Genomic DNA, 7,729 nt, shown 5'->3' with positions numbered 1-7,729 from the left:
CACATCAAATTACATAGTTTGTGTTTTCTATTTATCCTGATAGTATGAACATCCACACTATTTTTATAAACTCTTTGCAATTATCATTTTAATTGCTATATGATAGCCCAATGTGTTAATATTCCATTATTTACTTAAACTTAGATCTATATTTTTACATTCATGTTACTTTCACGTTTGCTATCATAAATTAACCCATGATTGACGTGACTATTTTCAATAAAGGTGTACTTTTAAGTGACAGAGGATTCTGCATATTTTTTAAAAATGGGCTAGAAAAAAGCAGAAAGAAGGAAAACATTAAGTTGGTTAAAAATTTATGTAAAAGATTAAGAATAGAATTACCATATGAACAAGCAATTCTTCTTCTGGATATCTACTCAAAACATTTGAAAACACTTGTCTGTAAAGATATATGCACTCCAATATATGCTCAGTGCAGCATTAATCATGATGGCCAAGACATGGAAACAATCAAAGTGTCTTTTGATGGATGAAAAAAAAAAAGAAAGAAAAAGAAAAGAAATACTGCCATTTTGCAACAACTTGGATGGATATTGAGATAATCATGCTAAGCGAAATAAGTCAGAATGAAAAAAAATTGAGAACCATATGATTTCACTTATATGAAACAGAAATCAACAAACAAACAAGACAAAGAAAAATTTATAGACACAGATAACAGTTTAAAGATTATTAGAGAGAAAGAGGGAAATGGGGGGGTAGATAAGGGTAAATGAGGTCAAATATATGGTGATGGAAGATTTGATTTTGGGTGGTGAACACACAATGCAATATACAAATGATGTATTATTGAATTGCATACTTGAAACCTATATAATTTTATTAACCAATTTCACCCTGATAAATTTAATAAAAATATATATGTGAATAAATAAAATACAAATGAGAAAGCTACAGAAAAAGAAAACAAATCATTAACAAAGTATGAGAAATACCTAAATTATGTACATTGAGTAGTCAAAACAAGACACCTTATAAATGGAGCATAAATAAGAGTATCTAATACATACTGAATGAGAGAAATAAAGAACTGAGTTCTTGACAGGACTAGCAGGGAAATGAATAGCAGAATATTAAACCCAGAATGTTTAAATCTTGTTGGAAAAATTACTTAGATAACCTAGATGAATTTAAAAATGTAGGCACTCATTAATTATATCTTTGGCTATTAAAAAAACTGACTATTGTAGTTGCATTCTTAATATTGTTTTCCAATGTACATCTTCAACAATTAAAAGACTATAAAATGACCACATTTTGTAAAAAAATTACAAGTTAATTCATATCACCTTTGTATCTACATCTAAAAAGTTTTTTAAGTGAGTAACAAAATAAAAATCGCTCAAAATTAATACTGGTCTATAGCAAGCAAAATATTATATATTGAGCAAAATAATCCATCCTGTGTTATGTCACATTTTTCTCAGGATGAAAGAGATGCCAAATGTCTTTGAACATAACAAAGTAAATATTAAAATGTTTCAAGAGAAATATGTATTTATGCCTCAGTTATCTAGTCAACAGTCCCCATTTTGGCACCAGGGAATGATATTTCTATGAGAATCTAATGCCTGATGATCTGAGGTGGAGCTGAGGTGGTGATGTTAGCTCTGGGAGTGACGCAAAAACAGATGAAGCTTCATTCGCTTGCCTGCCACTCACCTTCCGCTGTGTGGCTCAGTTTCTAACAGGCCACGGACAGCACCAGTCTGTGGGCTGGAGGTTGGGGACCCCTAACCTAGATGATTGAAGTTAAAAGATAGATATGTTAATTTAATATATATTTTTTTTTATATTTGTGCTTCTGTGAACCAAATAGAGGATGGTGGTATGGTAGCCCTAGACTATCATGAAAAGTAACTATTGATTTTAGTAAGGCTGTATCTTAGTAAGGTGTGGGGAGAAAAGGTGGGCACGAACTAAACTTGAAACTTTTCAAAGGAAGACTTATGTGAGATATCAAGGATTATCACATTTTGACGGGAGGGATTAAGTGTTATAATAAAAGGATTATTTTCTTTTGCTTCTCCACTTCCAAATTATTGTGTGAGAATGGATGCATTTTGGATCAGGAGTAAACTTCTTTGGAGGTATCTTTAGATTTCTAGATTTGAGGGGAAAGACTCGGGTCCAGAAGAAAGTATATCAATGCAGATAGTTTAGGGCTGGCTCATCTCTGAAGGAGGCTTCAGAACAAGTGAGTAAAGGTGATCAAATGGGTCTTTCCTGTTGCATCACAGTTTGCAAGAATAGGAATGCAGACTGGTGCACAAAACGGAAACAAATCCCAGAAATACTTTTCCCTCCACTTTGTTATTGATATTTTATGCCTTTCTTCAATTGTCATTAGGGAAGTCCTCTAATTTCCCTAATTAAGTCAAATCCCCCTATTATATGCTTTCATAGTATAACACAGCTCTTATTTTTAGTACTTATCACATTTTTTTAATTTGTGTGTATTATTATTTTTTTATTATATTTATCACCTCCATTAGCCTGCAAGCTTCATGAGGGCACTGACCTCATCTTCCTTTCTCTTCCCTCCTCCCCATCGTTCTTTTATCCTTCTTTCTTTTCTACATCTTGTCCTCCTTCTCTACTTCCCTGTCTTTTATTTTTTCTATTTTCCCTTGTATCCAATTAGCACATTTCTTGTTACTTAGCAGGTAGTCAATAATATTTTTTTGAATGAATAAATACTTGTGAGCTGTATATAGGCTGCTTTCTATTATATCACTAGAAGTATAACAGGAGGTTGCCACAGAGATTTATGAAGAACAACATAAAGATCAGGAACACCTACAGTAATCATAATCATCCAGGTGAAGTGAGCATATAGCTAGTCTGTAGATAGTACCGTGATTATATCTACAAGTGATTTGTTAGCCTGATAAATTGCAATCTCTAGTTTTATTTTTATTTTTTTTCTCAAAGACAGTTCTAGGTTCATTTTTTTTTTTGTAATGGAGATATAGAATAGAGAGCACAATCACTGTAGTTGAATTAGAAATCTGATTTCCATCTTCTTCAGTCAAACGTGACTTATTGTTGTCAGATATCATAACCTTTTGAAGTTCCAGTCAGGTATCAATCTATCTGATATCTAAGTATAGATATGTTGCTTCAGGAGGTGTAAATGAATTCAGAATTTTGGCCACATATACTAGATATATGGTTAATGTCGTCTTGCCATATGTTGAAAGCATTTATGAGAAAAATACAGGCCTACTAAGAATTACTAGATTCCTTCTTCTCTTGTGGTATAATTCTTTTCTATACTAACTTTTAATATTTTTCTCTCTTGTCCAGGACAAATTTGCCTTTTGGTTGAACTTCCCAATTATTTTACAAGTAGATTTTTTTTTTCTCACAGAAAAAGGACAAGCCATCCTCTATCATCCTTTGTAACCATCAGGCATTTTTTTTTTCCTTTGAAAGAAACATTTGCTGAGAAAAACAAGATTGCCAGAAAAAAAGAAATCTCCTTCATGGAAAGAAAAAGACACGAGGGTTTGAACTTCTATGTGAAGAACTAAAGAGGTTTTGAACTTCTATGTGAAGAACTAAATCAATATAAGGTCAAATAAAAACAGAGACCTTATTCTTCCTGCAAACAAATGGATAAAAACAATGTAATCTTTTCTCCTTTGCCCTCCTTTCTTTTACTTGAGAAAAATAATAAAATATGCACTGTATCTTCGAGATACTTATTTCATTCATCTACTTAATTTTCATCACTATTTTCATATTGTGAGTATGTTTATGTCACAACTAATTTGTATTTTCCTTTTCATTTTGTTCTTTATTCAGCTGAATATCTAGACTCAGTGACAGACATCTGGGTTTTCATAACAGTATAAAATTCTTGTGATTTAGGTAAGTTATTTTATTTGACCTCAGAAGAGTTTAATGATATATGATCCCATCCTTGACTAACTAGGTAACATTTTAGATGTAAACACATGCTATAAAACAAAAGAAATATATATGAAAATTATTTACTAATTTAAAATTGTCAGCTTTATTTTTATAGGTATTGTTTATATTTTATCAAATTAAAAAAAAATTCAAAGTATACACATTTTTGGCAGCTTTTGCTTTTGTCCCAATGCAGCCTTTCTCAGGCTCACATAGTTTCATGGGCCTCTCCCTTGACCCATGTTTCCATATAGATATTGCTTCTCATTTTAGCTTCACAGAGCCCAGCTGATATATTATCCTTTTCCATTCTATCTATCTAATATGGTAGTCAGTGATGTAAAGAATTAAAAGGGGAGAAAGAAATGGAAGTAAATAGCAGTGTATTCAATTCAGTTCCAAATCTAATTTTCTTTAAATCAGCAATCTGGCTATCGAATGACATAGCACAGCTTTAAATGAATGTTTCTTGTCTAATGCAGAGTATTTATTTATACTTAACAAAATATCTTTATTAATAAAATATGTTTCTGCCTTCCCAGCAACTCCACTATTAAATACCAGTGAAGAAGACTTAGAGGCATTGAGATGTCAGATATCAGGATGGGGCTATGGAGGTATGTGCAAAGTAGATTGGTACCTGACATCCTACTTAAAACTAATCTCCAGTTCACTATCTTTTTATACATTTTTCTGCCTCTGGGGCTTGGAGAATGCTGAGTCAGACACAGAAGCCCTAGGTAAATTATTCTGCCATTTTATATGATTTCTAGCAACTAAGGTGATCACATTTTTCAATCTAAAATCAGGCTAGGGTCCTTCTCTGCCTTTACTCTGTCTCACTGTCTCTCTCACTGTCCCTCTCACTCTCTGCCTCTGAGAGGAAACTATACTCCATGGAGTGTTACCCCTTTTCTAGTAAACTTTCCTTTTGACTCCAACTTTGACATGTGTGTTGAATTCTTTCTACACTCTCTGCCAAAAGACCCTCTTCTTCTCTCCGTGCAGGGTTTGGTCTTCCCCCACCCACTTGGGGAAATTTATCCTGTCCTACATCATCTTTTCTGGTGACCATGAATGTACCGAAGGACAAAAACTCATCCCACCCACTTTCACCATGGTTCCTCTCATCTGTGAGTGGCTGAGATTCATTTTCCTAAGCTGTGCAGATCAATTGGCCTTGGGGAAACGTTTGACGCTGTTACTAGGGGGCTGCTGAGAGACTTGTTCTCTAACCGAGCAGTCCACCAGTCCTGTCTACTTTTCCTACTTTTCTTCTTCTGACTTTCTGACTCAGAATCACCATTGGAATTGCGGGGAAGACCTGCTGAGGCACCCCGTCTAAACTCCAAATTAAAAGACTGCACAGCACTTTTTGGTCACAACAGGATGGGCTGCAAGGCTTCCTACCACTTCTACATGCTGGAACGACCTCATATTCTCTGACTTCACGGCTCTTAGAATAGGCTTCCAGAGATTTTTATTCCTGGTAGGCAGGGACTACAGCCCTATCTCAGCTTTGAAGAAGTTGCAGAAGACTGACCTTCATCCTTCAACATCCCCTTAAGAATAAGGGAATAAAATCTCTGAGGGGGAATAATGTATGGAGGAAGCAAGATAATTAAAATGTTAATCAAGCCACAATCAGAGACAGCAATATGCTAATCAGCTCTGCAGCCAGGCCAGGAGGACACTTTCAGACCAAAGAAAGTTTTCTACTGGGAATGCTAATATCCCATTCCCCATACCTGTGAAGGGGAAACAGGAATCAAGAGTCATTCCCTATGGCTAAAACCATGAAGGAACCTATAGATTAAAGTTCAGAAACTGCCAGCAAGTCATTTCACTCTACATACTCCTACCTTTTCATGCTACATACTCTTCCCCTTCCTCACTGCATGACCATATCAAAGGAAATGGGAGTTAAAGAATGACAAATAAACTAAATTCCCTGAACACTCAGAGTCCTTCTCAGTGCCTTTACTCTTTCTCTCTCTAACTGTCCCTCTCAGTAACTTTACTCTGTCTCATTGTCCTCGTCTCTCTCTGTTGTCACTATCCCTTCTCAGGGCCTTTACTTTGTCTCTCTCGGTCTTTTGCACTGTCCCTCTCACTCTCTGCCTCTGAGAGGAGACCATACTCTGTCTGTGGAGTGTTATTCCTTTTCTAATAAATTTTCCTTTGACTCAAAAAGAAAAATAAAATAATAAAATAAGGCCTAGGGATCTAATAAAATATGTTTCAGTCTACTTCTAGGAAATATAGTTAGTACATGAATTTGTTATAATTTATGTAATTTTTCATGAGACATAGTAACAGTTCTCATTTAAAATATTCTAACAATCTGGTTATGGCCAGAGTGGAGGGGGTGGGGAGGGGCAGAGGGAATGAGATAAAAGGTTAAAGAAGTACAAATTCATAGTTGATAGATGGTCATGGGGATGGGGAGCATGGTATAGGGAATACAGTTAGTATTAATGTAATGGCTAGGTGGAGAGCCAGAGGTGAGAAAGAGCAATTAGGGGAATCGTTTTATGAACTATATGTGTCTAACCAATGTATTGTATACTTGAAACTAAACTAAACTAAACTAAACTAAAATAAATAAAATAAAATAAATAAAATATAAAATAAAATAAAATGAAATGAAATAAAATAAAATAAAATAAAAAGGATTAACTATATGCCAAGAAAAAAAGTTTACTCAGCAATGACTTTGTATGTGGAATATCTATTTTAAAAAAATTGAATCACTTTTTCCATGGAATATCATTTGAAAGATCCTGAACAAAAGGATTCGACAGCAAAAAAAAAAAATACAAATAAATATTAGAAAAATAAAATATTCTAAATGGATATTGGACAATTCAGAATGAATGCTCTTATTACAAGTAGTATTTTTGTGTATAAAACATTCAATGAATATATAATAACTGTCACACATGACACTGTGCCTATGATATCATATTTAATTCTTACCAACCACAGAAGACATTTTATAACTTCCATTCTACTCCTAGTTTTATAAAGAATGTTCTCATGTAGAGAACTAAGTAATTAATTCTCCCAGGAATTAATCACTTTAAGGAAAGTTTTACTGAGTGCCTACCATGGATGGTGGTACCTTTAACCTATTCTATGATTCAGGAATCCTGAGTCTTACTTTACATATGAAAAAGAATAAGCCTTTGATAGGTCAAGAACCAGTGTTTAAGGTCACATTGCTACCTGTGTAACCAGAATTTAAAGTCAAGTTTATTGTCCATGTCCATGAGTCTCTATTTGTTTGTCCTGTTCGTTTGTTGCATTTAGGTTTAAGTTTATATCCTAGTGGTTACACGAGGGTGAGTGGAAGGGAGAAGGTGGGGTAAAAGGGGTCAAATATGTAGTGACAGAAAGAAATCTAACTATGGGCGGTGAACACACAATTTTATATATATTTTATATATATATAAAATACCTTACTGTTGAATTGTTCACCTGAAATTTAACTGGATTTTGCTAACCAATGTCACCATAATAAAAATAAAAAAGTAATTCAAAAATAAAGGCATTTTTTCATCCTAACAGACTAAATAGTTCTTGCTAAACTGAAGTTATTCATAAAAATCTTAGTGTAACTTTCTATGCAGCAAAATAAACTAGATTAGGTTATAAGTAGCGTTGTTAGATTTTATTGGATATCAATGATTGTCCTTAGGGGAGGCAGAAAGAAAATAGAATTGGCTGAGAACAAAAGAGAATGAGAGGAAGGGAGAGGGAAATAGAAGAAATAAGTGTATGTGGA

The sequence above is a fragment of the Pteropus medius genome, unplaced genomic scaffold (genome assembly GCF_902729225.1).
Source record: "Pteropus medius unplaced genomic scaffold, Ma_sr-lr_union100, whole genome shotgun sequence".
Lineage (NCBI taxonomy): Eukaryota > Metazoa > Chordata > Mammalia > Chiroptera > Pteropodidae > Pteropus > Pteropus medius.
The sequence above is the reverse complement of the archived record's forward strand: the minus strand, read 5'-3'. Positions refer to the sequence as shown.